This window comes from Tenrec ecaudatus, chromosome 12, assembly GCF_050624435.1.
Source record: "Tenrec ecaudatus isolate mTenEca1 chromosome 12, mTenEca1.hap1, whole genome shotgun sequence".
NCBI lineage: Eukaryota > Metazoa > Chordata > Mammalia > Afrosoricida > Tenrecidae > Tenrec > Tenrec ecaudatus.
In genome coordinates this window covers 79,594,285-79,621,078 of record NC_134541.1, presented here as the reverse complement: position 1 = coordinate 79,621,078, position 26,794 = coordinate 79,594,285, and positions in this window count along the sequence as shown.

Here is a 26,794-nt window from a genome sequence, read left to right as displayed (position 1 = left end):
GTGACCATTAGGCACTTCTTTCCATGAATGATATTTTCACCTGAGTGAATGCATTCACGACTTTTCTTCTCTTAAGATAAATAAGCAGGTGGGCATCATTTTGCTATGCTGAAACTTCCTTGTGCTGTTTTAAGTTCACCCAGCAATTTTTAAAAAGAGAAACATAGAGTGAACTTACGCGGCCGGTGGGCGACGGTGGCGGCAGCGGGGCCGTGTTCAGGCCTCGGCGCGGGCCTGGCGGTCCCGTGGGTCAGGTTCTCCGGGACCCTCGACGACGTCGCAGCCGGTGAATGTAAAACCATCCTGCTACTAGGGCTACTAAGTGCCTCAGGTGCCTGTAAAAGTTGTACATTGAATAAAGGCCAAAGCAAAACTGATGCATTTCAAGCGTGGACTGTCAAAGAATACTGCAGTAACACTGATTGCTAAAAGGACACAGATCTGTATTGGAAGTACGGCCAGAGTGCACTTCAGATGCAAGGATGGTGACACTTTCCAGAGTGGCAGAACATCTTTACAGCATGCATAAGACTCCCACGGGCATAGGGAAACAAAATAGAAGAAGAGATCCTGGTAGTACTTGGATACGTTGTCTTCTGGGAACTAAAGTGTCAGCTACTTGAACCAACCAGTCCCTCGGTAAGAGAGATGGGACACTTAGCTTATAACTTTCGAAGCCCTGTTGTACTTGAAGAAAGGAAAAGGTCATTAAAAAGAGAAGCAGGGGAAGAAGAGACCAGCATGAATGTCAGCAGAGATGCTGACGTTTTCTTCTACATGTTTGTTTCAATGCTACACACGGAATCCAGGAACAGGAATGGAAAAGCGATACTAAAAGGGGAGGGGGAAGGAGAGGAGGGGAGGGAGCAGAAACAGATCAGAATGATCAACACATTAATACGCTCTCTTTCTCCCCCCAGGGGAGAGAACAACAGAAAACATGGGGGAAGGGAGAGAAAGGTCATGGGGAGACATGAAAATAATAAGAATTTATCATGTATCAAGAGGCCACGTGGGTGGGGGTGATGGAGGGGGAAAAAGGTAAGTTGATTTCAAGGGCTCAATAGAAAGTAAATGTGTAGAAAAAGCTGGCAGCCTATGTACAAATATTTGTGACACAATTGATGTGTGGATTGAAGTCAGAGGTGTGTGCGCCCTCAATAAAGTAATCTTTTAATAAAATTAAAAAGCTAAAGCAACTTGAATGCATGCACAGTAAAGTTCAAAGAACAGTTGGAGGAAAGGTAAAATATTGTAACAAAACGTGCACGGACCCGGAATTAGGAGACAAAGGGGGAAGAATGCTGTCTGTGTCCCTGAAAGTAGGAGCTGTATGGGGTCAATTGGCTAAAGTTACATGATTTAAAGATCCCGTGGAGCCTCCTTGGCTCTGTGAGGGTTCCGAAAGTGATTTCAGAATCACAGAGAGAACCCGTGACCGCCAAGAAAGAAGAGCTCTCACAGGAGCCCCTGTGAGACCCCTGACTGAAGGGAGGTGATGGAGGCCAAGGCACCAAGACCATGAGACAGAGCAGAGGAGCAGCCGTGACACTGGGAGGAACAGGCTTCCCGGACCCAAGAGCCAGGCAAGACTGAGGGACCGCACTGACCAGAAGCTGAGGAGCAGCGCGAGGCATGTTCTCCAGAGTGACAGAGAAGGGGCATTGCAGACAAAAGAACTTCGGAATTATTCCTGTTTGGTAACCTCCTAGCTACCCTCATAAATCTCCAGAGTCAGAAAGAAAACTGCAGGGCTTCCTATGTACCTGATTCTCCGTCATAGCCACCCCACAGGGTGGAGGAGAATTGCTTTGTAACACATCCCATGTTGTAAACCTGATGGCCACAGATGGCCCCATGGATGCTTTGGATTCCTGGTGTGAGTTGGAACGGCCACTCTCCTGAAACACCGCCCCCCCCCCCCACACACACACATTTGCCTCATGGTTCTGGACTTCAGGTGTTGGGAAATTGTCTGATGAGAGAAACTGACCTTCTGAATCGTGAATGATGCGAAGCTGTGTAGAGAGTTGGACAGAGGAGAATGGGCAAGGCATTGGCTACTTTGATGACAAAGGAAATGGTGGAGGTTCACACCCACCCCGAAGCCCTCAGAAGAAAGACTTGGAGATTATACACCAACCTAAGTAACCACGGGAACACACTGCGCTTTCCACACGCTTGTGGCGGTCGTGACTGAATTACCTGGATGCCATCTGTCTTGGTTATGGGGTGGTACAGGGGTTACTGAAGTTATTAAAGTTTATTGAGTCAACCTGGCCAATGAACACATGGGAGTAATTGAAGAGCCGAGAGATAAATGGCTAGGTGAGCCTCACCTTTCTAGTTCTCAGGTCTCCTACTCTGATGATCAGACCAGGGTGCAGCTGCTTTAGCCAGTTCCCTCCTTCAACTGGCAAGGCTCACTTCCTGCAAGACATCCCTGAGGAGAAGCTGCATGGAACGACCTTGGTGGAGCTCTGGGTGCTGGAGCAGTTGCATGGGGACCCCTGCCAGCGATGAGATGCTCACACACTCAGTGATTCTGCTTTCCACCTGCAGTCGGCGTAATTGTGTGTGTTTTGTGAGATGGAGGACTTTGTAGATTGGTGTCAGATATATGGGCTTGTGTTGGACTTATGGGCTTGGACAGCACTGGGTTGGGATGCTTTCTTAATGTGCACTTCCCCTTTATATAAAATTCCTTCTTATACAAAAAAAAAAGAGAGAAACATATTACAACTGTCACACACTTTATAATTCATGTGGAAAAATTTGGGGGAGAGCTAAATAGAGGTGACCCGTGGTGCAGTCTTACTTACTGCTTGTTAGAAGGTACTGAAATCTTATATACATAAACACTAGAAACCAGGAGAGAGGAAATGGTGGTTCCATGGCAGAATTCTCACTAGCCATGCAGGAAATTTGGGTTGGATTCTTGGCCAGTGCGCCTCCTGTTACAGCTACCACCTAACTGCTAGTGGAGGCTGGCATATTGCTATGATGCTGAACAGATTTTAGCGATGTTTTCTGCCTACAGACAGACTAGGAGGAAAGGCCTGGTGAACTCCTTCAAGCCATCAGCCACTGAAAACCCCCCAGCTGACAAGGGGTCAAATCTACAACCCATTGAAGGAATGGGGCAGGACCAGTGGGCATTGAGTTCTGTAGCGCATGGAGTCCGCATGAGTCAGGAGCTGGCTGACTTGAAGGCAATTGTCCACAGCACTCTCTAGGAAGGCAGTGGTTGGAGCACATAGGCGTCCTTCATGTGGCCCCATGATCATCAAGCCTTAAGTCATGCAACCAACTCTGGGAAATGAGAGATGCCCGGGGTACCAGGAATATTTGAAAGACCTGGTGTAAATTGGTTCAGCCCAGAGGAGTTCTGGAAACCACCGAGGTAAGCTTCCTGCTGAAACCACTAACTTAGCTCCAGTGCGAGTGGATGGGTGTCTGCACATGTACCCAGCCACCATTAGTGCGTTTGTTGTTGTTGTTGTTGCCGTTCACGTCCGTAGAGTCGATGCCGATTCACAGTGACCCTATATGACAGGGTAGAATTCCCCCTGTGACTTTCTCACACTGTGACTCTTTACAGGAGTAAAAAAAGCCTCATCTTTCTCTTGAGGAGTGGCTGGTGGTTTTGAATGGTTGATCTTGCCATTAGTCCATTGCGTAACCAGGTGCTGTCAATTTGGTTCCAACTCATGGCCACTCTATGTACAGCAGAACAAAACAACACGCTGCCCTGCGCATTTCTCACAGCCATTCCTACATTTGAGCCACTGTGTCAACTCATCTTGTGGAGGTTTGTCCTGCTTTTGGCTTGACCAAGCATGCTGCCCAAGTACAGGGACTGGTCCCTCCTGATAACACCCAAAGTACATGAAGCCAAATGTCACCATCCTCGCTTCTAAGAATCAATCTGGCTGTAGTTCTTTCAACATAGATTTGTTTGTTCTCCTAGAAGTTCCTTGGTGTATTCAATATTCCTCACCAGGACCATATTTCAAATGCATCAATTCTTCTCGTGGGACTTCCTTATGCATTTTCCAGCTTCCACATGAAAATAATCATGCCTTGGGATAGGATACTCCTGAGTTTTTAAGGTGACAAAGTCATCTTGGTTCAAAAAAATGTTTAAAAGGCCTTTTGCAGCAAATTCACTGAAAGCAATTTATCCAGTGATTTCTTTACAGATATTTCTATGAGCGTTGGTTGTGGATGGGTCCAAGTAAGATGAAGTGCTTCATCATTTAAATCTTTTCTCTGTTTATCATGTTGCTTATTGGTTCAGTGGTGAGGATTCTTGTTCTTTTAACTTCGAGTTGTAATCCATACTGAAGACTATCATCTTTGAACTTCATCAGCAAGTGCTTCAACTCCTCTTCCCTTGCAGCAAGCAAGGCTGGTCGCCTGCATATCTCAGGCTGTTCTCAAATCTTCCTGCAATCCTGAAGTCTCCAATTCAGCCATTCAAAACTCAAAACAGCTCAATGCCATGGAAGTCAAGTCAATTCTGACTCGAGCAACCCTGTAGGCCAGGAAAGAACCTCCCGGAAGGTTTCCAAGGCTGTAATCTTTGTGGCAGCACATGGTCACATCTTTCTCACTCGGGATAGCTGGTGAATTCCAAGTGTTGCTCTTTCGGTTAACAGTGAAGTGCTTTAACATTGCCCTACCTGGATTCCAAGTGTGAGCTAGCAGCCACAATTTTCTTCTGAGACCAAAGGGGTTGTTAGGTGTGAATTCTCGACCAAGGGTGGTCCAGCAGACCTGCTCAGTATTCGCCCAGGTGCAAAATCCATCAAGAGGATGCATTGTCATTATTTTTAATCACATAACACACCCAGGTGTAGCAGCAACCCAGCTTTGTAATATCACCCTGGTTTTGATAAATATGTACCATTCCTTGATAACGCTTCCAAATCCTTTAATATCCTGCAGCTCAGTCCCTGATGTCTGGCTGTAACAAAAGGTGTGAAGGGAGACCATATGTCAATAAACTCTCCCGTCTGCCACAACTCAGCGCATAATCAACTCCACGGTAAAATGCATGGTAAGTCAGTTATGGGGCCCCTTTCAGGTTTTTCTTCTGATGAAGTTGACCAAAATGACTTCTTATTTCAGCCTATTAGGAGAGTGAGAGTTGCCCCCCCTCCCTCGCCATTTTTCTTTTCTTTTCCATTTTTGTCCCTTTCCCCTTGGAGGGACAGCCTGCTCTGCTATTCTGAAAGGGTTGTCTGTTTTATGCTGCGCTCTCCACTCCATTAAATCACCTTTCCTCACATTAAATACAGGTCTTCAGGGTGGTCAGAGAGCTTTGCTGTGAGGGATAATGATATAATGAGGATGACATGCATGAAAAATCATTTTTCAGCTCAATCCCAGGCAGACCACGGGGAAGCATGAAATGGGAAGGGGGAGAGGTGTACCTCACTTTAGACAAGAGCCAGGCTTCTGAGGGGGCCATTCTCGACCTGGAAGGCTGCTGAAGGCTTCTTTACCTCACTCACTCATTCACTCATTCATTCAACCAGCTTGCTACTTACTTATTAAATGCCAGACCTTGGGGCTCTCTCACTGAACAAAAGAGACAAAAATCCCCCTTCTGTCAAGAAGCTTCCATAAACAGAGGCATTCAAACACTTCCTAGAGAATGTGTTTAAAGTCCAATTTACACAAAAGCAGAAGAAGAGACTGATGCGAGGGGTTTCACACACACACACATGTTCATATATGACTCCCATTGCAGCGACAAAGTATAGGACTCTTCCAGGAGACACTCTTCATTGGAGTTAAATTGCTCCCCCCAACCCCCTGAGCTCTCTCTCTCTCTTTTTTTTCTTTCTTTCTGAGAGCAATTGCCCTTGGAAGGGATTAGCTGTTATCACTCTCTAGCACCTTAGTGTGAACTTATTTATTGGCTCATTTTCCTGCCTAGATAGGAGGGGCCTCCAGGGCTGCTAAAAGCCAGAAAAATCCCAAAAAAGGCAGCAACAAGAGAGGCAGAGGACAATTGGGGCCAGTGTTTCTCATTTGAGTGGGGGGGCATTTGTTAAAGATGCAGATTACACACGCATACAGCACACACACACTTCCCTGACGCCCCACCCAATATGGCCCTACTAAATAAGAATCCTACCCCACCATCTGTCCGGGAGCCCCTGAACTGGCCCTTCCCATGAAACAAGCCAGGGCCATTGAAAGTGACTCTTTAGGCAAAAGACCAGTGACTTAGGTTTTCCAAACCAGGATAAAGCCCATTTGTTAAGCACTTGCATATTAACCAAAAGGTTGATGCTTCAAACCCACCCACAGGTTCCTAGGAAAGCAGGCCTGGTGATCTGTTTCTGAAAGGGCACAGTCTTGAAAAGGATCCCTGGTAACATATTGTCCTGCTAGCCATAAGGTCAGCAGTTCAATACTACCAGCTGCTCTGAGAGAGAAAGGTGAAGCTTTCTACTGTACAGATGTATAGTCTCAGAAACCTACCAGGGCAAGTATACTCTGCTGCCATGAGTCAGAATTGACTCAATGGCAGCAAGTGAGTGGATGGGCAGGGATTGATTGGGCACCAACTAACACTAAGAGCAACTATTTTGGGTGGCAGTGACATTCTTCTACTTTATCTAGAATCTGAACTCTCAGCGTCATTAACAATGGAGGCAACAGACAAATAATTATAAACTACAGAAGGGTAAAGAAAAGCTAAAGAAGTTACTTCTGTTTGGGGTTTAGTTGTGTGCTTTTTTAGCAGAAAATATGAACTATGAAGGAGCAGGGACTTGCTGGACTTAAATATGAACTGTAAGATCTCTCTCTGGGCTAGAGTTACATCTCAGTTCTTGGCTCTGCATGAGAAAGTATTCACGCCAAAGCCTGGCTCGTGATCCAAGTGAGTTTAATGAAAGTTAAAAGAAGTTTCAGGTTTTACGCGCCACCCCTAGGATTGCTCCCCACCATGCAGCCTGGCAGAGACTGTTCGAGGTCACGCAAAGATCTCTCTCCTAAGTTTTCCTCCAAAATAAAGACCTGTCTCATGTTCTTTCTCAAGTTCTCTCCCCAGTTCCTGTCCCCAGTTTTTCCTTTCTCCCCCTCGCTCCTGCCTTTTCAAGGATTCCCGGGGGGAGGCATAGTGAATGACCCCAGGTCGATCCCATTGGCTGAATTGCAATCACCTGGCCCAGGTGGGCTGATCCAGGTTTAACGCCCATCCGTACCCACCAGCGGGAAAACCTAGGCTTTTGTTCTATGCTTGGTTCTCCTGGGCATGCGTCAATGAACATCTCATTCCTGCCTATCTGCCTAACAAAACCTATTTTTCAACCCCAAGTCTTTCTTGCCAAAAAATAATGTCCCATAATAGGAATGGCATGAGCAGGGCTTCTGCGTTGGATCAGATCAAGAAGATAGCTTTCATGCCCTGTACTAAGATCACAAAAGAATGTAATCCAGTGCCTTGTAGACAGTCTCATGTACACAAAAGGTTTTCTAAGAGTCTCCAGAAGGCTGTGCTACAGCCTAAACAGGCTGAATTGCAGCCTAAAACAGAGAAGGACCCATTTCAAAGAGATGTGGGGACATGGCTTTCATAAAATTGAATGCATCATGTAATCCAGTGCAAGGGAAACCCAGTAACTTTGGGAAGGAACTGCATTGGCTTGGACTAAACAGCCAGAGATAGTGCTACATAAAAAGAAAGAAGATGATTGATAAAGCAACCCAGACATTATTGTGGAAAAGGAAAAGGGACTTAGAAGACAATCAAAAGCTACAAGGAACCTCTCTTAGGGAGAAGTCTTGTGGTTTCAACTTGTGTGCTCTGGGGGATATTTGGCAGTCACGTATTAAATTGTGCATTCAATTTAATCCCTTTAAGGGATTTTGTCACTGGGCCTACAGCCCAACTATCCTGACAAAAAAATCTATCTTGAAAATCACCCTGCTGTGAGGAAGCTAAAGGCAAGCACAAGATACGATCACATGGAGGGAAATTGGGGAGCCAATGCAACAGCAAGAACCCAGGCCCTAGACCTATGAACCAAAGCAAACCCATCTTGCCGGGTCTCGCTGCTTGAGCTGGTTTGGCCAATGCCACGTGGAGTGGAGATGTGCTGCCCCAGCCAAACCTTCCTCAAATTACAAAATTATGAGCAAATAATACACCGAGTGGGATTGAAAGTCACTAAGCAGCAATAGGTAAGTAAAACATATGGGCCTACCATTACCTATCTGTAAAGAGTCTTTGGCAATGGTTTATGGAAGACGCAGGGCCTGATTACCTCCCATAACACGTATTCTTTATCATAGCCACGGACACTCATGGAAACATTAAAGTTGTGCTTGAGAGAGGAAAAGGTGAGTTAAGAACTGAGAAAGATGGTCATGTGGCCTGGATATTGCTCAAACACTCCATTCTCCTTGGTCTCTTGGAAGAAGGAGAGGGATGAGAACCCAAAGCTGTAAACATTGTGTGGATTAGAAATGTGTTAAGTTTGGCGTGAGGGCTGAAGGCCCAGGTTGGTAAAATTATTTCTGTGGGATTATCTAGAACCAGGGCTGCTCTGAGGCCCACACTGGAGAGAATGCCATTGTCATTACCCTTGTATGCTTTATTTTGGCTGAGTCCCTCCACCACCATGTGTCAGGGCTTACTCGGTGCCCCTTCTCAGCCCTGATACACGGTGTTGCCAAAAGGACTCAGAGATGTTAAGCAATCTGTTCAAGGTCATGAGGCTTAAGGTCAGGTACAGAGCCAGACACTGAAATGCAAGAAGACTGACTCCTGTGCCCAGATCTGGGACAAATCTCTCTGACAGAGCTGGGTAGATGCCCCTAAACATCCGTCTTGTGTGTGTGTATTTGTGTGTGTGTGTGTGTGTGTGTATGTGTGTATCCACATATATATGTTTGGTTTATTTGTCATCAACATAATTAGAGTATTTCTATCCAATTAAAAAATGAATTAAGCCAAGGTTGGTGGTTTACAATTTGCACAAGTGCCTTTATGAACTATCATGGTTTACTTTCTTTCATTGGGAGGCAGCTCCAAGCTTCAGACCTCTTCACTCCCCAGGTGAGGTGCTACATTCAGACCAGAGTCAGAGGAAAGGATTGACAAGAAAGAGTCAGTTCACTGAATGAGGTTCCTTTTAAAAGGAAGCCAAAATGGCCCTTAAACTCATGGCCATCAAGTCAATACTAGCTCATAGTGAGGGATCCTGTTGAACAGGATCCTATGGTACAGGGTAGCTCTGTCCCTGTGACTCTCCAAGAATAACTCCATGGAAGCAGAAAGCACCAGGTTTCTGCCACAGGGCTGATGGTGGTATCAAATTACTGGCCTACGGGATGTCAGCTCAACTTGTAACCACTATGCCACAAGGGCACTTAGTCAATCTAACAGGTCTGGCAAAATGGTGGAGGTTCACACCCACCCCGAAGCCCTCAGAAGAAAGACTTGGAGATTATACACCAACCTAAGTAACCACGGGAACACACTGCGCTTTCCACACGCTTGTGGCGGTCGTGACTGAATTACCTGGATGCCATCTGTCTTGGTTATGGGGTGGTACAGGGGTTACTGAAGTTATTAAAGTTTATTGAGTCAACCTGGCCAATGAACACATGGGAGTAATTGAAGAGCCGAGAGATAAATGGCTAGGTGAGCCTCACCTTTCTAGTTCTCAGGTCTCCTACTCTGATGATCAGACCAGGGTGCAGCTGCTTTAGCCAGTTCCCTCCTTCAACTGGCAAGGCTCACTTCCTGCAAGACATCCCTGAGGAGAAGCTGCATGGAACGACCTTGGTGGAGCTCTGGGTGCTGGAGCAGTTGCATGGGGACCCCTGCCAGCGATGAGATGCTCACACACTCAGTGATTCTGCTTTCCACCTGCAGTCGGCGTAATTGTGTGTGTTTTGTGAGATGGAGGACTTTGTAGATTGGTGTCAGATATATGGGCTTGTGTTGGACTTATGGGCTTGGACAGCACTGGGTTGGGATGCTTTCTTAATGTGCACTTCCCCTTTATATAAAATTCCTTCTTATACAAAAAAAAGAGAGAAACATATTACAACTGTCACACACTTTATAATTCATGTGGAAAAATTTGGGGGAGAGCTAAATAGAGGTGACCCGTGGTGCAGTCTTACTTACTGCTTGTTAGAAGGTACTGAAATCTTATATACATAAACACTAGAAACCAGGAGAGAGGAAATGGTGGTTCCATGGCAGAATTCTCACTAGCCATGCAGGAAATTTGGGTTGGATTCTTGGCCAGTGCGCCTCCTGTTACAGCTACCACCTAACTGCTAGTGGAGGCTGGCATATTGCTATGATGCTGAACAGATTTTAGCGATGTTTTCTGCCTACAGACAGACTAGGAGGAAAGGCCTGGTGAACTCCTTCAAGCCATCAGCCACTGAAAACCCCCCAGCTGACAAGGGGTCAAATCTACAACCCATTGAAGGAATGGGGCAGGACCAGTGGGCATTGAGTTCTGTAGCGCATGGAGTCCGCATGAGTCAGGAGCTGGCTGACTTGAAGGCAATTGTCCACAGCACTCTCTAGGAAGGCAGTGGTTGGAGCACATAGGCGTCCTTCATGTGGCCCCATGATCATCAAGCCTTAAGTCATGCAACCAACTCTGGGAAATGAGAGATGCCCGGGGTACCAGGAATATTTGAAAGACCTGGTGTAAATTGGTTCAGCCCAGGGGAGTTCTGGAAACCACCGAGGTAAGCTTCCTGCTGAAACCACTAACTTAGCTCCAGTGCGAGTGGATGGGTGTCTGCACATGTACCCAGCCACCATTAGTGCGTTTGTTGTTGTTGTTGTTGCCGTTCACGTCCGTAGAGTCGATGCCGATTCACAGTGACCCTATATGACAGGGTAGAATTCCCCCTGTGACTTTCTCACACTGTGACTCTTTACAGGAGTAAAAAAAGCCTCATCTTTCTCTTGAGGAGTGGCTGGTGGTTTTGAATGGTTGATCTTGCCATTAGTCCATTGCGTAACCAGGTGCTGTCAATTTGGTTCCAACTCATGGCCACTCTATGTACAGCAGAACAAAACAACACGCTGCCCTGCGCATTTCTCACAGCCATTCCTACATTTGAGCCACTGTGTCAACTCATCTTGTGGAGGTTTGTCCTGCTTTTGGCTTGACCAAGCATGCTGCCCAAGTACAGGGACTGGTCCCTCCTGATAACACCCAAAGTACATGAAGCCAAATGTCACCATCCTCGCTTCTAAGAATCAATCTGGCTGTAGTTCTTTCAACATAGATTTGTTTGTTCTCCTAGAAGTTCCTTGGTGTATTCAATATTCCTCACCAGGACCATATTTCAAATGCATCAATTCTTCTCGTGGGACTTCCTTATGCATTTTCCAGCTTCCACATGAAAATAATCATGCCTTGGGATAGGATACTCCTGAGTTTTTAAGGTGACAAAGTCATCTTGGTTCAAAAAAATGTTTAAAAGGCCTTTTGCAGCAAATTCACTGAAAGCAATTTATCCAGTGATTTCTTTACAGATATTTCTATGAGCGTTGGTTGTGGATGGGTCCAAGTAAGATGAAGTGCTTCATCATTTAAATCTTTTCTCTGTTTATCATGTTGCTTATTGGTTCAGTGGTGAGGATTCTTGTTCTTTTAACTTCGAGTTGTAATCCATACTGAAGACTATCATCTTTGAACTTCATCAGCAAGTGCTTCAACTCCTCTTCCCTTGCAGCAAGCAAGGCTGGTCGCCTGCATATCTCAGGCTGTTCTCAAATCTTCCTGCAATCCTGAAGTCTCCAATTCAGCCATTCAAAACTCAAAACAGCTCAATGCCATGGAAGTCAAGTCAATTCTGACTCGAGCAACCCTGTAGGCCAGGAAAGAACCTCCCGGAAGGTTTCCAAGGCTGTAATCTTTGTGGCAGCACATGGTCACATCTTTCTCACTCGGGATAGCTGGTGAATTCCAAGTGTTGCTCTTTCGGTTAACAGTGAAGTGCTTTAACATTGCCCTACCTGGATTCCAAGTGTGAGCTAGCAGCCACAATTTTCTTCTGAGACCAAAGGGGTTGTTAGGTGTGAATTCTCGACCAAGGGTGGTCCAGCAGACCTGCTCAGTATTCGCCCAGGTGCAAAATCCATCAAGAGGATGCATTGTCATTATTTTTAATCACATAACACACCCAGGTGTAGCAGCAACCCAGCTTTGTAATATCACCCTGGTTTTGATAAATATGTACCATTCCTTGATAACGCTTCCAAATCCTTTAATATCCTGCAGCTCAGTCCCTGATGTCTGGCTGTAACAAAAGGTGTGAAGGGAGACCATATGTCAATAAACTCTCCCGTCTGCCACAACTCAGCGCATAATCAGCTCCACGGTAAAATGCATGGTAAGTCAGTTATGGGGCCCCTTTCAGGTTTTTCTTCTGATGAAGTTGACCAAAATGACTTCTTATTTCAGCCTATTAGGAGAGTGAGAGTTGCCCCCCCTCCCTCGCCATTTTTCTTTTCTTTTCCATTTTTGTCCCTTTCCCCTTGGAGGGACAGCCTGCTCTGCTATTCTGAAAGGGTTGTCTGTTTTATGCTGCGCTCTCCACTCCATTAAATCACCTTTCCTCACATTAAATACAGGTCTTCAGGGTGGTCAGAGAGCTTTGCTGTGAGGGATAATGATATAATGAGGATGACATGCATGAAAAATCATTTTTCAGCTCAATCCCAGGCAGACCACGGGGAAGCATGAAATGGGAAGGGGGAGAGGTGTACCTCACTTTAGACAAGAGCCAGGCTTCTGAGGGGGCCATTCTCGACCTGGAAGGCTGCTGAAGGCTTCTTTACCTCACTCACTCATTCACTCATTCATTCAACCAGCTTGCTACTTACTTATTAAATGCCAGACCTTGGGGCTCTCTCACTGAACAAAAGAGACAAAAATCCCCCTTCTGTCAAGAAGCTTCCATAAACAGAGGCATTCAAACACTTCCTAGAGAATGTGTTTAAAGTCCAATTTACACAAAAGCAGAAGAAGAGACTGATGCGAGGGGTTTCACACACACACACATGTTCATATATGACTCCCATTGCAGCGACAAAGTATAGGACTCTTCCAGGAGACACTCTTCATTGGAGTTAAATTGCTCCCCCCAACCCCCTGAGCTCTCTCTCTCTCTTTTTTTTCTTTCTTTCTGAGAGCAATTGCCCTTGGAAGGGATTAGCTGTTATCACTCTCTAGCACCTTAGTGTGAACTTATTTATTGGCTCATTTTCCTGCCTAGATAGGAGGGGCCTCCAGGGCTGCTAAAAGCCAGAAAAATCCCAAAAAAGGCAGCAACAAGAGAGGCAGAGGACAATTGGGGCCAGTGTTTCTCATTTGAGTGGGGGGGGGGCATTTGTTAAAGATGCAGATTACACACGCATACAGCACACACACACTTCCCTGACGCCCCACCCAATATGGCCCTACTAAATAAGAATCCTACCCCACCATCTGTCCGGGAGCCCCTGAACTGGCCCTTCCCATGAAACAAGCCAGGGCCATTGAAAGTGACTCTTTAGGCAAAAGACCAGTGACTTAGGTTTTCCAAACCAGGATAAAGCCCATTTGTTAAGCACTTGCATATTAACCAAAAGGTTGATGCTTCAAACCCACCCACAGGTTCCTAGGAAAGCAGGCCTGGTGATCTGTTTCTGAAAGGGCACAGTCTTGAAAAGGATCCCTGGTAACATATTGTCCTGCTAGCCATAAGGTCAGCAGTTCAATACTACCAGATGCTCTGAGAGAGAAAGGTGAAGCTTTCTACTGTACAGATGTATAGTCTCAGAAACCTACCAGGGCAAGTATACTCTGCTGCCATGAGTCAGAATTGACTCAATGGCAGCAAGTGAGTGGATGGGCAGGGATTGATTGGGCACCAACTAACACTAAGAGCAACTATTTTGGGTGGCAGTGACATTCTTCTACTTTATCTAGAATCTGAACTCTCAGCGTCATTAACAATGGAGGCAACAGACAAATAATTATAAACTACAGAAGGGTAAAGAAAAGCTAAAGAAGTTACTTCTGTTTGGGGTTTAGTTGTGTGCTTTTTTAGCAGAAAATATGAACTATGAAGGAGCAGGGACTTGCTGGACTTAAATATGAACTGTAAGATCTCTCTCTGGGCTAGAGTTACATCTCAGTTCTTGGCTCTGCATGAGAAAGTATTCACGCCAAAGCCTGGCTCGTGATCCAAGTGAGTTTAATGAAAGTTAAAAGAAGTTTCAGGTTTTACGCGCCACCCCTAGGATTGCTCCCCACCATGCAGCCTGGCAGAGACTGTTCGAGGTCACGCAAAGATCTCTCTCCTAAGTTTTCCTCCAAAATAAAGACCTGTCTCATGTTCTTTCTCAAGTTCTCTCCCCAGTTCCTGTCCCCAGTTTTTCCTTTCTCCCCCTCGCTCCTGCCTTTTCAAGGATTCCCGGGGGGAGGCATAGTGAATGACCCCAGGTCGATCCCATTGGCTGAATTGCAATCACCTGGCCCAGGTGGGCTGATCCAGGTTTAACGCCCATCCGTACCCACCAGCGGGAAAACCTAGGCTTTTGTTCTATGCTTGGTTCTCCTGGGCATGCGTCAATGAACATCTCATTCCTGCCTATCTGCCTAACAAAACCTATTTTTCAACCCCAAGTCTTTCTTGCCAAAAAATAATGTCCCATAATAGGAATGGCATGAGCAGGGCTTCTGCGTTGGATCAGATCAAGAAGATAGCTTTCATGCCCTGTACTAAGATCACAAAAGAATGTAATCCAGTGCCTTGTAGACAGTCTCATGTACACAAAAGGTTTTCTAAGAGTCTCCAGAAGGCTGTGCTACAGCCTAAACAGGCTGAATTGCAGCCTAAAACAGAGAAGGACCCATTTCAAAGAGATGTGGGGACATGGCTTTCATAAAATTGAATGCATCATGTAATCCAGTGCAAGGGAAACCCAGTAACTTTGGGAAGGAACTGCATTGGCTTGGACTAAACAGCCAGAGATAGTGCTACATAAAAAGAAAGAAGATGATTGATAAAGCAACCCAGACATTATTGTGGAAAAGGAAAAGGGACTTAGAAGACAATCAAAAGCTACAAGGAACCTCTCTTAGGGAGAAGTCTTGTGGTTTCAACTTGTGTGCTCTGGGGGATATTTGGCAGTCACGTATTAAATTGTGCATTCAATTTAATCCCTTTAAGGGATTTTGTCACTGGGCCTACAGCCCAACTATCCTGACAAAAAAATCTATCTTGAAAATCACCCTGCTGTGAGGAAGCTAAAGGCAAGCACAAGATACGATCACATGGAGGGAAATTGGGGAGCCAATGCAACAGCAAGAACCCAGGCCCTAGACCTATGAACCAAAGCAAACCCATCTTGCCGGGTCTCGCTGCTTGAGCTGGTTTGGCCAATGCCACGTGGAGTGGAGATGTGCTGCCCCAGCCAAACCTTCCTCAAATTACAAAATTATGAGCAAATAATACACCGAGTGGGATTGAAAGTCACTAAGCAGCAATAGGTAAGTAAAACATATGGGCCTACCATTACCTATCTGTAAAGAGTCTTTGGCAATGGTTTATGGAAGACGCAGGGCCTGATTACCTCCCATAACACGTATTCTTTATCATAGCCACGGACACTCATGGAAACATTAAAGTTGTGCTTGAGAGAGGAAAAGGTGAGTTAAGAACTGAGAAAGATGGTCATGTGGCCTGGATATTGCTCAAACACTCCATTCTCCTTGGTCTCTTGGAAGAAGGAGAGGGATGAGAACCCAAAGCTGTAAACATTGTGTGGATTAGAAATGTGTTAAGTTTGGCGTGAGGGCTGAAGGCCCAGGTTGGTAAAATTATTTCTGTGGGATTATCTAGAACCAGGGCTGCTCTGAGGCCCACACTGGAGAGAATGCCATTGTCATTACCCTTGTATGCTTTATTTTGGCTGAGTCCCTCCACCACCATGTGTCAGGGCTTACTCGGTGCCCCTTCTCAGCCCTGATACACGGTGTTGCCAAAAGGACTCAGAGATGTTAAGCAATCTGTTCAAGGTCATGAGGCTTAAGGTCAGGTACAGAGCCAGACACTGAAATGCAAGAAGACTGACTCCTGTGCCCAGATCTGGGACAAATCTCTCTGACAGAGCTGGGTAGATGCCCCTAAACATCCGTCTTGTGTGTGTGTATTTGTGTGTGTGTGTGTGTGTGTGTATGTGTGTATCCACATATATATGTTTGGTTTATTTGTCATCAACATAATTAGAGTATTTCTATCCAATTAAAAAATGAATTAAGCCAAGGTTGGTGGTTTACAATTTGCACAAGTGCCTTTGTGAACTATCATGGTTTACTTTCTTTCATTGGGAGGCAGCTCCAAGCTTCAGACCTCTTCACTCCCCAGGTGAGGTGCTACATTCAGACCAGAGTCAGAGGAAAGGATTGACAAGAAAGAGTCAGTTCACTGAATGAGGTTCCTTTTAAAAGGAAGCCAAAATGGCCCTTAAACTCATGGCCATCAAGTCAATACTAGCTCATAGTGAGGGATCCTGTTGAACAGGATCCTATGGTACAGGGTAGCTCTGTCCCTGTGACTCTCCAAGAATAACTCCATGGAAGCAGAAAGCACCAGGTTTCTGCCACAGGGCTGATGGTGGTATCAAATTACTGGCCTATGGGATGTCAGCTCAACTTGTAACCACTATGCCACAAGGGCACTTAGTCAATCTAACAGGTCTGGCAAAATGTAGAGCCAGACATTATATATTGAAAATGGCTCACCACCACCACGAAAGGCTGGCTTTCTGGTAGGGTCAGGGTCAGGGTCAGGGTCAGGGTCAGGGTCAGGGTCAGGGTCAGGGTCAGGGTCAGGGTCAGGGTCAGGGTCAGGGTCAGGGTTAGGGTTAGGTAAAATTGATGTGTGACTTGATAGGGCCACTAGTAAGCCAACATATATAAAAGACTAACTCCCTCCCCCAACAGAATGGGTTCTTTTCTCCAAGATTTCACGAAACATGGCATGACCAGGAAAGAAAACCGGTCCAAATTCCTAATGCCACCAAAGCGGAGGCCGTCCCTCTCCTCCCCTCCCCATCCCTGTCCTCTTTATCCCACTTTGCAGGACGACTCCGGAGCGGGAGAGCTGGCTTAAGACCCATTGTGACCGCTGCCTGCCTATCAGTTCACGGGGGCAAAAGGAAGAGAAATACCACTTCTTTTAAAGTCACCCCCAAACACGTGCACTAGGGCTGGCATGTCCTCTCCACCCCCCAAGAAGGATCACTGGTCAGCAGCATTCTCTGCTTAAGGCAAGCAGCCCAAACACCTGGGGAAACCCCAAGAGTCCCTCTTTGGGTCTATGTCCCATTTTTTCCCCAGGATTGCATAATTGGAATAAACAAAACCCCCTGTCTGAGAAACCACAAGGTCTGATTTCTTTGCTAGACTAGCTTTTCCACATGCATCAGCCCACCTCAGACAAGTGCCAGCCACTTCTGCAGGTGCTGTTCACAGCAGAGGATCGGGAGCCCTTCCAGAGAGAGGCCCAGAAAGCAGTCAATAGAACTGATGGTCAGCCAGCGGGCACTCCCCAGTGGAGAGAAACTCTTTTTACCACTCCACGAATAATGTGGGACCCAAACTCCCAGTAAGGCCTCGAGGGCTTAGCCAGGTATCACCAGTCTCTCTTGCAGGGCCTCCGCGGGACAACTAGGAAACCTATGCATTTATCTAAGGTCAGTGAGAATTTTCAGGCGCCTACAAGCGAATGTCTGTCTGCCTGCCTGCCTGCCTTTTTAGAGTGGCTGATGGAAGCCTGCGTTCTTTGTACCCCCAAGGACCCAGAGGCCCCCGAGAACAAGAGGGAAATAAGTATTGCCTTTATTACTCAGCCCGCCTCAGACATGAAAAAGAAATGGGAAGCATTTGAAGGGAACAATTTTCGTGATTTGGTAGAAGTGTCTTATTGGGTGTATCACAACACAGATGACCCTACCATGACAGAGACAAAGAAATAGCTAAAATACTAGGAATTGCCATGAGACACAACAGAGACTCAGAAAAAGAGATCATGGCCCACTCAGAGAGACTGACCTGTGGCACCGCCAAGCTCTGAGGAAGGAAGGATCCAGGTGCCTACTACAGAAGAGACAGACATTGGGAAAAAAACATTGCATTGAAAACTCCAGGAGAGACGGACAAACCTCCACTAGAGAGGACGGGCCTCATCCTCGCCTAGAAAAACCCAAGTGAGAGACAATAACGCTTGAGGAAGCTGAAGGAATGTCTCAGGGCTCTGTTTCACTGGCCCCCATGATCCCGTGCTAACTGTCCAAGTTGGGGGCCAGCCAGGAAATGTCTTGGAGGACACAGGGGCCATCTTCTCAGGTTCAAAAAAGAGAACGGACACATTGTCAAAGGAAAGATTGGAATTACTGTCAGCCTATGATTGCTTCCAAAGTACTCACACCAGAAGGTTTGCATGGAGATTGGGGGGCTTCCCAAGCCATCAAGGTAAAAAATGTCTCTCTGCCCTATGTCCCAGTTAGCCACATGGTTTTCATGGCACTGGCTCCCGGCTCGGCTGTTGAGCCAGTGAAACTCTTTTAGCAGGAGTTGAAGTGGCCATCAGCGGAAGGACAAAGCCTCCACAGTGGGCTTCCCGTTTCAATACAAAGCCACCTATATCACCTCTTGGACATTATCATTGTCCTGGACTCTGAATCACCACCCCAGATCTAGAATGCGCCTGACATGTCCACATGGTTTGAATCAGGTTCGGGTTAACCCCTCTCGATCACTTAGTGACATGGGACACTAGACCCTGGAATACCTTTACTTTCCAGATGAGAAAACTCACTCAAAAAGACACAGGTACTGACCAACAGGAACAAAACTGGTTAACAACAAAGCCACATTCCCAACCAGAGCTCAGAGCCCCATATGCCTGTGCCCAGATGAGCAGTCACCCTCTCCTGGACCCTCGAAAGATCTGAGCAGATCCTCCCCCCCATGTCCCCCTCCCACCCCAAATATGTTTTTTCATAGGATGGCACTGAATCTGCAGCTCTGGGAGAGGGACATATCTGATGGAGAATACGGAGCACACGAAGGTGGAGGAGGGGAGAGTGGAGCACATCCTGGCCCACCAGGCCTTGAGGATGATGTTCCCACTCAGAGAAGACAGTCCACACAGAAGACCACATGGCCAGCCCAAAGACCCTCAAAGACCCATAGCCCTAGAAGGGACAACACTGGAGTCACAGTGCGGGAACGGATCCCGCCACACCGAAGCATAGCACTAAGGGGGTGCAGCAGAAGAACAAGGAAGTGGAGCAACAAGGTCCCCAGGGAATGCCAAAGGAGGACTTTGGGGGCAGGACTTGGTGCCTGCACAGACTGGACTGGAAAACACTGCTAAGGGCCAACAAACAGTCCGTGAACTAACTACGAGCTTTCCTTCCTTGAGGAGTTGTGTTTTCTTTGATGGTCATTGGATTTTGGCTGTTCTCTTTCTTTTGGTGCTTGCTTTTGCTCTGTCTTGTGTTTGTGCATGTTATTACCTCTACTGTATGTCTAAAAAGAGATGCTGGATGCACAATCTGCAGGAGAGAAAAAGGGGACCAATGCTTCGCGGGAGGGCCACGGAAAAGAGGGAGTTGTGGGGAAAGGGAGTGATGTCAAGAAACCCAGAGACAAGGGAACAACAAGTGGATGCAAATCCGTGGTGAGGGCGATATAGGAATCCTGGTAGGGCGTGATCAAGGGTGAAGGAACCAAGAGGATTTACTGAAACCCAAATGAAGACTGAGCATGGCAGTGGGCACAAGAGGGAAATGAAAGGGAATAGCAGAGCGACCTAGGAAGCACGGGCCAGTTATAGAGGTCTAAAGAAAGGCACGCACAGATGTAAATATATTTATCTGTGAGCATGGGGAAATACATCTATGTCCATATCTTTATAGGTGTCCTATTAAGGTAGCAGATGGCTTTTGGGCCTCCACTCAAGGACTCTCTCATTGCAAGAATACCTTGTTCTATTACATTGACATTCTATGATGCTCACCTTCCCGACACGTTCCCTGAAGTCTAAGCGGTTGCATAAGCAAATGTGGTCAAGAAAGCTGATGGTGCCCTGCTATCAAAAGATATGGCGTCTGAGGTCTTAAAGGCCTGAAGGGTAAGCAAGCGGCCATGTAGCTCAGAAACAACAGAGCCCACATGGAATAAGCATACCAGCCTGTGCGATCACGAGGTATCAAAGGGATCAGGCATCATCAGCACAAAAAAATCTCATTACGAATGAGCAGGGAATGCTGGGTAGAGAGCCAAAGCCCATTTGCAGTACACTGGACATTCCCTTAAGTAAGGTCTTGGGGAAGAGACAAGCCTACACAGGGTACTAGACAGCAACGGTGAAACACAACTTTCCTCTAGCTCCTCAATGCTTCCTCTCCCCTCACTATCAAGATCCCAATTATAACTTTCAAATCTGACTAGACCAGAGAATGTACACTTGGACAGATAGGAACTAGAAACACAGGGAATTCAAGGTGGATGAGCCCTTTAGGACCAGTGTTATGAATGGGGATGCTGGGAGGGTGGAGGGAGGGTAGGCTGGCACCAGGGAACCGATGACGAGGATCTACATAAAATCTCAAAAGAAAAGGGGGTGTAGGGGGACATCAGACAGTGCAAGATATGACAAAATAATAATTAGTAAATGATGAAGGATTTATGAGGAGGGGTAGTGAGAATGGGGGCAGGGGGAATGAGGAGCTGAGGCCAGGGGCTTGGGTGGAGAGAAGATATTTTGAGAATAATGAGGGCAATGAATGGACAATTGTGCCTTATATCAGTGATGTTTGCACGTATTGTGGTTATTGTTGTATGAGCCCCTATAAAAGGAGAGAAAAAAAAAGACCCTGGCAGAGGGCTGATGCTAGGAATATCTCAGGCTGGATTAGACCAGCAAAAGCAGGTGCTGCAGTCGCCTCACCCTGTGTCTATTCCTATGTGAGGCATGAAGCTTAGGGTCCACAGCCCCGGCAGCTGGACAGTGAGAGAGGCGGGGCTCTGAGGTCATTCCACAGGGGGAATGGCCCTCCGGTTCCTGCAGGGTCCACCCTCCTGGGTAGTCCTGCTGTCTGGGGCACCTCTTTCACGGAGCCCACACCAGGGGAGCTCTTCAACTCATGGGGGATTGGCAGGAAGCCTCTGCTCATGCACACACACCACCACCTAGCTGGAGGACCTCGGTGAACAAAGCCTGAGGCAGACAACAAGCCCACTAACTGATCCTGTGAGAGATATAATCAGGATCCAGAAACCGGCAACTGGGAGCAAGGGGCAGCATACCTGGGTCCCAGCCCCTCCCACTGCCCTCTGCAAGGGGTGACATTCCAAAGCACAGTGTTTTCCAAAAGCACTGTCAGGACTTTGGAATGGGCAGCTCATTTGTGGACATGGATACTATGTGATCCAGACATACTACCTCCTCTGATCCTGTCAGCCGAGACTAAAACCCCTTCCAAGCAGAAAGCCATGCATCTGAGCAGTATCCACCAGCCACTCACTTCCACTCCTGCTGCCTCCAAAGAGCTTTCCTGGGTTGGTCAGATCTCTCTGGGGACAGATATCCCTCGGTCCTTGGTTCTGCGTGAGAAAGAATTCACGCCAAAGCCTGGTTTGTGATCCAAGTGAGGTTTAGGAGAGTTAGGGAGGTGTGGTGGGCAACCCTGGTCGATCCTAGTGGCTGAATTGAATATACTTGGCCTAGGTGGGTCGATGCAGGTGCAGCGCCCACCCAGGTGGACCTGCCCTTCCTGGCCGGAAACCTGGACCTCTGAGCACGCACAGTGTGCCACTCCTTCCTGGGCCGCTCACTGGGCCCTCTGAGCATGTGTAATGGACACCCCAGTCCCTATGCTAGCTACCTAACATTTCCACCCTGAAGAGATGTGGACCCAAATCTTTGGGGTACTGGGCGACGACATCTCTAGCTACTTCCTGCTGGCAGAAGGGGCGATGTGGGGCTTTGGGTCCACACCCTTCCTGCTCTGCTGGGAGGGGTTGTCCACTCAGCGCTAGGATGGATAAGGTTGAAGTGGTCCAGGAGATGGTGGTCCTGGAGCTGGCACACTTGGATTAGGGGCTTTGGTAACTTGAGAACTTCTGGAAAAACCAACAAACGCACAAAAGGGTGAACAGTTTAACTGAGACAAGGCTAGGATTGTGAGGTGGGAGTGCCCTTGAAAGTAGGTGAGTATCACAGGAAGTAAGTAAAAATCTTAGGATTATCAGGCGTGTGTGTTTGTTCATTCTAAGTACCGGCACGGGGGTAAAAGCATTCACAATTTCCCCTAGGGGGGGTCCAGGGTTTGGGCACTACTGGGTGCAGTGGGATCACCGCTTCACTTATGATCCTAAGGCATTGGCCCCTCTGATAAGAACCATCCTTCTTTTTAACCCTATAACGCCTCACTTTTAAATTTTGGGGCAAAAAAAATTTCGTTTTGATTCATTACTTTCATAGTTATCAATATATATACATTTATATTCATTTCATCAAATGTTAGGGAAAGGTCATGCTCGGCGTTATAGGGTTAAATTGTAATATTGGGATGCTACAGGCGGAGTCAACAGGGATCAAAAGTAGAGTAACTGCCTGTGTCATTTTTAATTTTCTCGGGTCCTATTTGAGTAAAAGGCTTGTAAGTTACCCGTGGACCAAATGCCCCTGGTGCCTCTACTAGGGGTAGAATGTTCAGGGAGGGTTCAGGGCTGGGACAATAGTGACCTGAAGTCCAGGATCCCTTAGGGCAGGGGTCCTCAAATTGTTTACACAGGGGGCCAGTTCATTGTCTCTCCGACCGTTGGAGGGCCAGACTATGGTTTTCAAAAAACCTATGGACAAATTCCTATGCACACTGCACGAGTCGGCTGCTAAGCAGGACAGGCAGTGGCAGCAAAAACACCCCGAGGGTGGGATAAATGGCATCGCGCCACATGTGCCCCATGGACCACAGTTTGAGGACGCCTGCCTTAGGGGTTCCTGGGTGCACTGGGGATGAAGGTCTCCTACTGCTCCTCGAGAGGAGAAATGCTCTAAGTTCTGGCATCTCCGCCCACTTTCCCGGCACTCTACTGAACTGTTCCCGGTGAATCACGGTTGGAAGGGAAAGCGTACCATTCTCTGCCCATCATTCTTCTTTCTCAAAACGATACTGTGGCCAAATAGAGTTGCAAAGTGAATCTATCAGCTTTTGTTTGCCCAGCCTCTCTGTATCAACTCTATCCCAATTGGACACGATTCATGCAAGGGGGCAATTCCTGAGCATCAAGCTGCTAAGTCCCATCTAGAAAGTGCAAAACAAGGAGGCGATTGACAGCTTGCTGTCTCTAGGTCAATAACCCCCACTTTGAGAACGCACCCCTGGGTTGCCCTGAATCTCATGCCTCAGCCCGAGGGAAGGGGTCAAGGACTAATCGCTGAGGGCGACCTTTAGGTCCAACCATTTTTCTGGACAACAGGCTAGGAGGACCATTTCTTGGGATGGCCCCAAGGCCCTCCAAGACGCCTGCTGGCGGGGCTGACGCTCAAATCTCTGAAGGGAAGGGACACGTGGCAGCTGAGGGAATCTTAAGGGAAATTGGAATTTCTGGCTGGAACATCATGGCAGAGGAGCTGTGTATTAAGTAAGAGCTGTCCCCAAAAGTGCCTGAAGCAGCATCGCTGAAAGCCTAAAGGTAACAGTGACTTCGCCTAGGCTTCCGAACGCCATTGGCCTAAGCCTGGGCCACGGAAAACCAGCCTGTAAGAAGGAACAAACCAAATCTGGAAGAACACTAGCCCTATAACGCCTCAAGTTTTAAATTTAGGAAATATGTTTTTTTTTGTTTTTATTCTTTATTTTCATAGTTATCAATATATATGGCATTCAAAATATATTTTAAAAGCATAAAATTTTCAGTGTTTTTGAAATGTGACCAAATTGTCACATCTATAATTTGGGTACCAGATACGTTTTCATTAAGAATTATGACAATTTTGTGCTTGGCGTTATAGGGCTAGAGCAGCTTGTTGGAAAAACCAGGAGAAAGGCAAAGGGAATGGAGGGGAAAAGGGAAACTTTTGGCTCCCGGGACCAGGCAGGGCTAACTCCCAGGCCTCTTCACCCAGCTCCCTAGGCAGCGCCCTTCCACATGTTTGGACTGGTGGGTGCCATCTTGGCCATGGTCACAGACCCTGTCACCTCTCGGCTACAATGGCGACTGTGTAGGATCTCTGGGAAAAGCTGAAACAGCTTTGACAAGAGTGAAGTCATTAGGGGCTGACAGAAGCCACCATGAAAAGAAAATAAAGTAGCTAGGAAGTGTAAATGAACTAGCTGATATTGGGGAGGTAGGCTGTGCAGACGTCGCCCAAGGGAATGTCATGAAGGAAATGGGTGTTCAGAAGGCTTGCGAGAACGACCAGAGCAGTTTTGGTTCAACTAAGAATGGCTAACCCTAATACCCTGCTTCTCACTCGCCTAGTCCTGAGGAAGTATCCATGTACCTACTATACAAAACAGTGACATTGGAAAAAATCAGTGCCTTGAAAAGCCCAGGAGAGGCGGACAAGCCACCACTAGAGGGAACGGGCCTAGTCCTCGCCTAGAAAAATCGAAGCTACAGACAATAATGCTCGAAGCTGAATAAAGGTGTCCAGGCTCTGTTTCACTTGACCCCAAAGAGCCCATGCTCACTCTCCATGTAGGGAGCCAGCCAGTAAATTTCTAGGTGGACAAAGGGGTCACCTTCTTGGTTTCAGAAAAGACTACAGGTGCCTTGTCAAAAGGAAAGGTTTTCATTACAGGGGCCCCAGGGCAGACCCAAGCACACCCATGGACAATGGCCAGAATAACAGATTTAGCACAAGAGACAGTTACACGCTCCTTCCTGGTAATGTCTGAATGCCCCTTTCCCCTTATTGATCGTGATTTATTATGAAAAATAGCAGCCATAATTACTTTCTCATCTGCTACAACCACCTTAACCCTTGAACTTGAAAAGCCAAAAGTTTTGCTCACCGCTCCAATGTCAGAGTGATATGTGTTTTATCAAGGAGCAGAAGAGACCTCCTCAAAGGTACTTCTTGATAAATCGCTAAAAGATATTCCTTTTGTTTGGGCAGAGAACAAACTGCCAGACCTTTCTGAACTTCAGGTGCCTGGGGTCGTACAACTTCTGAGCTCAGCTACACTGGTGTGTCAAGCTAAGCCTACTCCCTGGATAGCAAAAGTGGGTATTTCTGTTCCCATTTGCAGACTAAAGAGGACAGGCATTTGGGTCCTCTGCAAGTCCACATGGAATGCTCCCCTGCTGCCCATGCAGAAGCCGGGAACTGAGGACTTCCAACCGGTACAGGATCTCAGAGAGGCAAATGAGAGGATAGAAACTGGCCACCCCACGTGCCAAACTCCGAGACCCTCCTGAGTACTATCCCGTCAAACTAAATTTGTTATACTGTTTTGGACTTAAAGGATGCTTTGTTCTCCATACCCGTGTCCCCTGCACATCAACCCAGTGAAGACTTACAGGGACACAAGGAGGAACACCCCCAAACCACCTTGCTCCAGCATGCAGATGACCTCCTCCTGGTCTCTGAAACCCTGGAGGAATTCCAACGGGCTACCAAGGACCTGATATTAGTCCTTGGCCCATTGGGGTACAGGGTATCTGCAAGAAAGGCTCAACTGTGTGTCCATAAAGCTGTATACCTAGGCTACCAACTGGAGGAGGGAAAACGGACCTTGTCCCCCAGCCGCACTGAGGCGGTCCTCCAAATCCCAGTCCCAGAGACTAAGAGGCAGTTGCAAGAGTTTCTAGGAGCTGTGGGGTACTGTCCATTGTGGAATTTGGGATTTGCAAAAACAACAAAACCCCTATATGCAAGTACTGGGGAAAGGAAAAAGAACTTAAATGGACTGAAGTAGAACAACAAGCGTTTGAATCCTTTAAAAAGTCGCTCATATGGGCAACCTCTCTTGCCCTACTAGACATAGTAAAGCCCTTCCAATTGTCTATGTGAGGCCAGAGGCACAGCAAAAGAAGTGCTAACTGAGAACTTGCGGCCATGGAAGAGACCTGTGGCCTATCTTTCAAAGAAACTGGACTCTGTAGCTGCAGGATGGCTGAGCTGCATGCGAGCTGAGGCTGCCACGGCCATCCTAGTCATAGAAGCTAGGAAGCTTACACTGGGACAGGATATTGCTGTGGTAGGGGGACCTATGGTTGAACCACTCCTAACCAGACCCCCAGACCGGTGGATCTCGAATGCCAGGACTATACCACAAATCCCCAAGGTAGTGGCTGTGACCATGCCATCCCCAGTGTTACAGCCACAACCTACATACTCAGAAAATGATCTAAAGATAAGCCAAGAGCTGGCCTGCCAAAAAGACTGGGAGCATCCCGGGTGGCTGCTCCATCCTGATGGAAGAAGATTCATGCCAGAAGCTCTGGGAGAGATCTGATTCAAGGACTACATGAAGGTATGCATTTGGGATCCTCTCTAAACTGTCTCAGTTGCTTCTCAGGCACTTTTACATACCCAGGCTTGGACACAGGGTGGCAGATGTCACCCATCGTTGATTGCACTGTGCTCAGGTCAACAACCCCAGAAAGAAAAGGAGCAACCCCATCCACGAGCTCGAGGTAGTAGTCCTGGAGAATTCTGGGAGGTGGACTTTATGGATATCAAACTTAGAAAGTATGGCTACCGATATTTG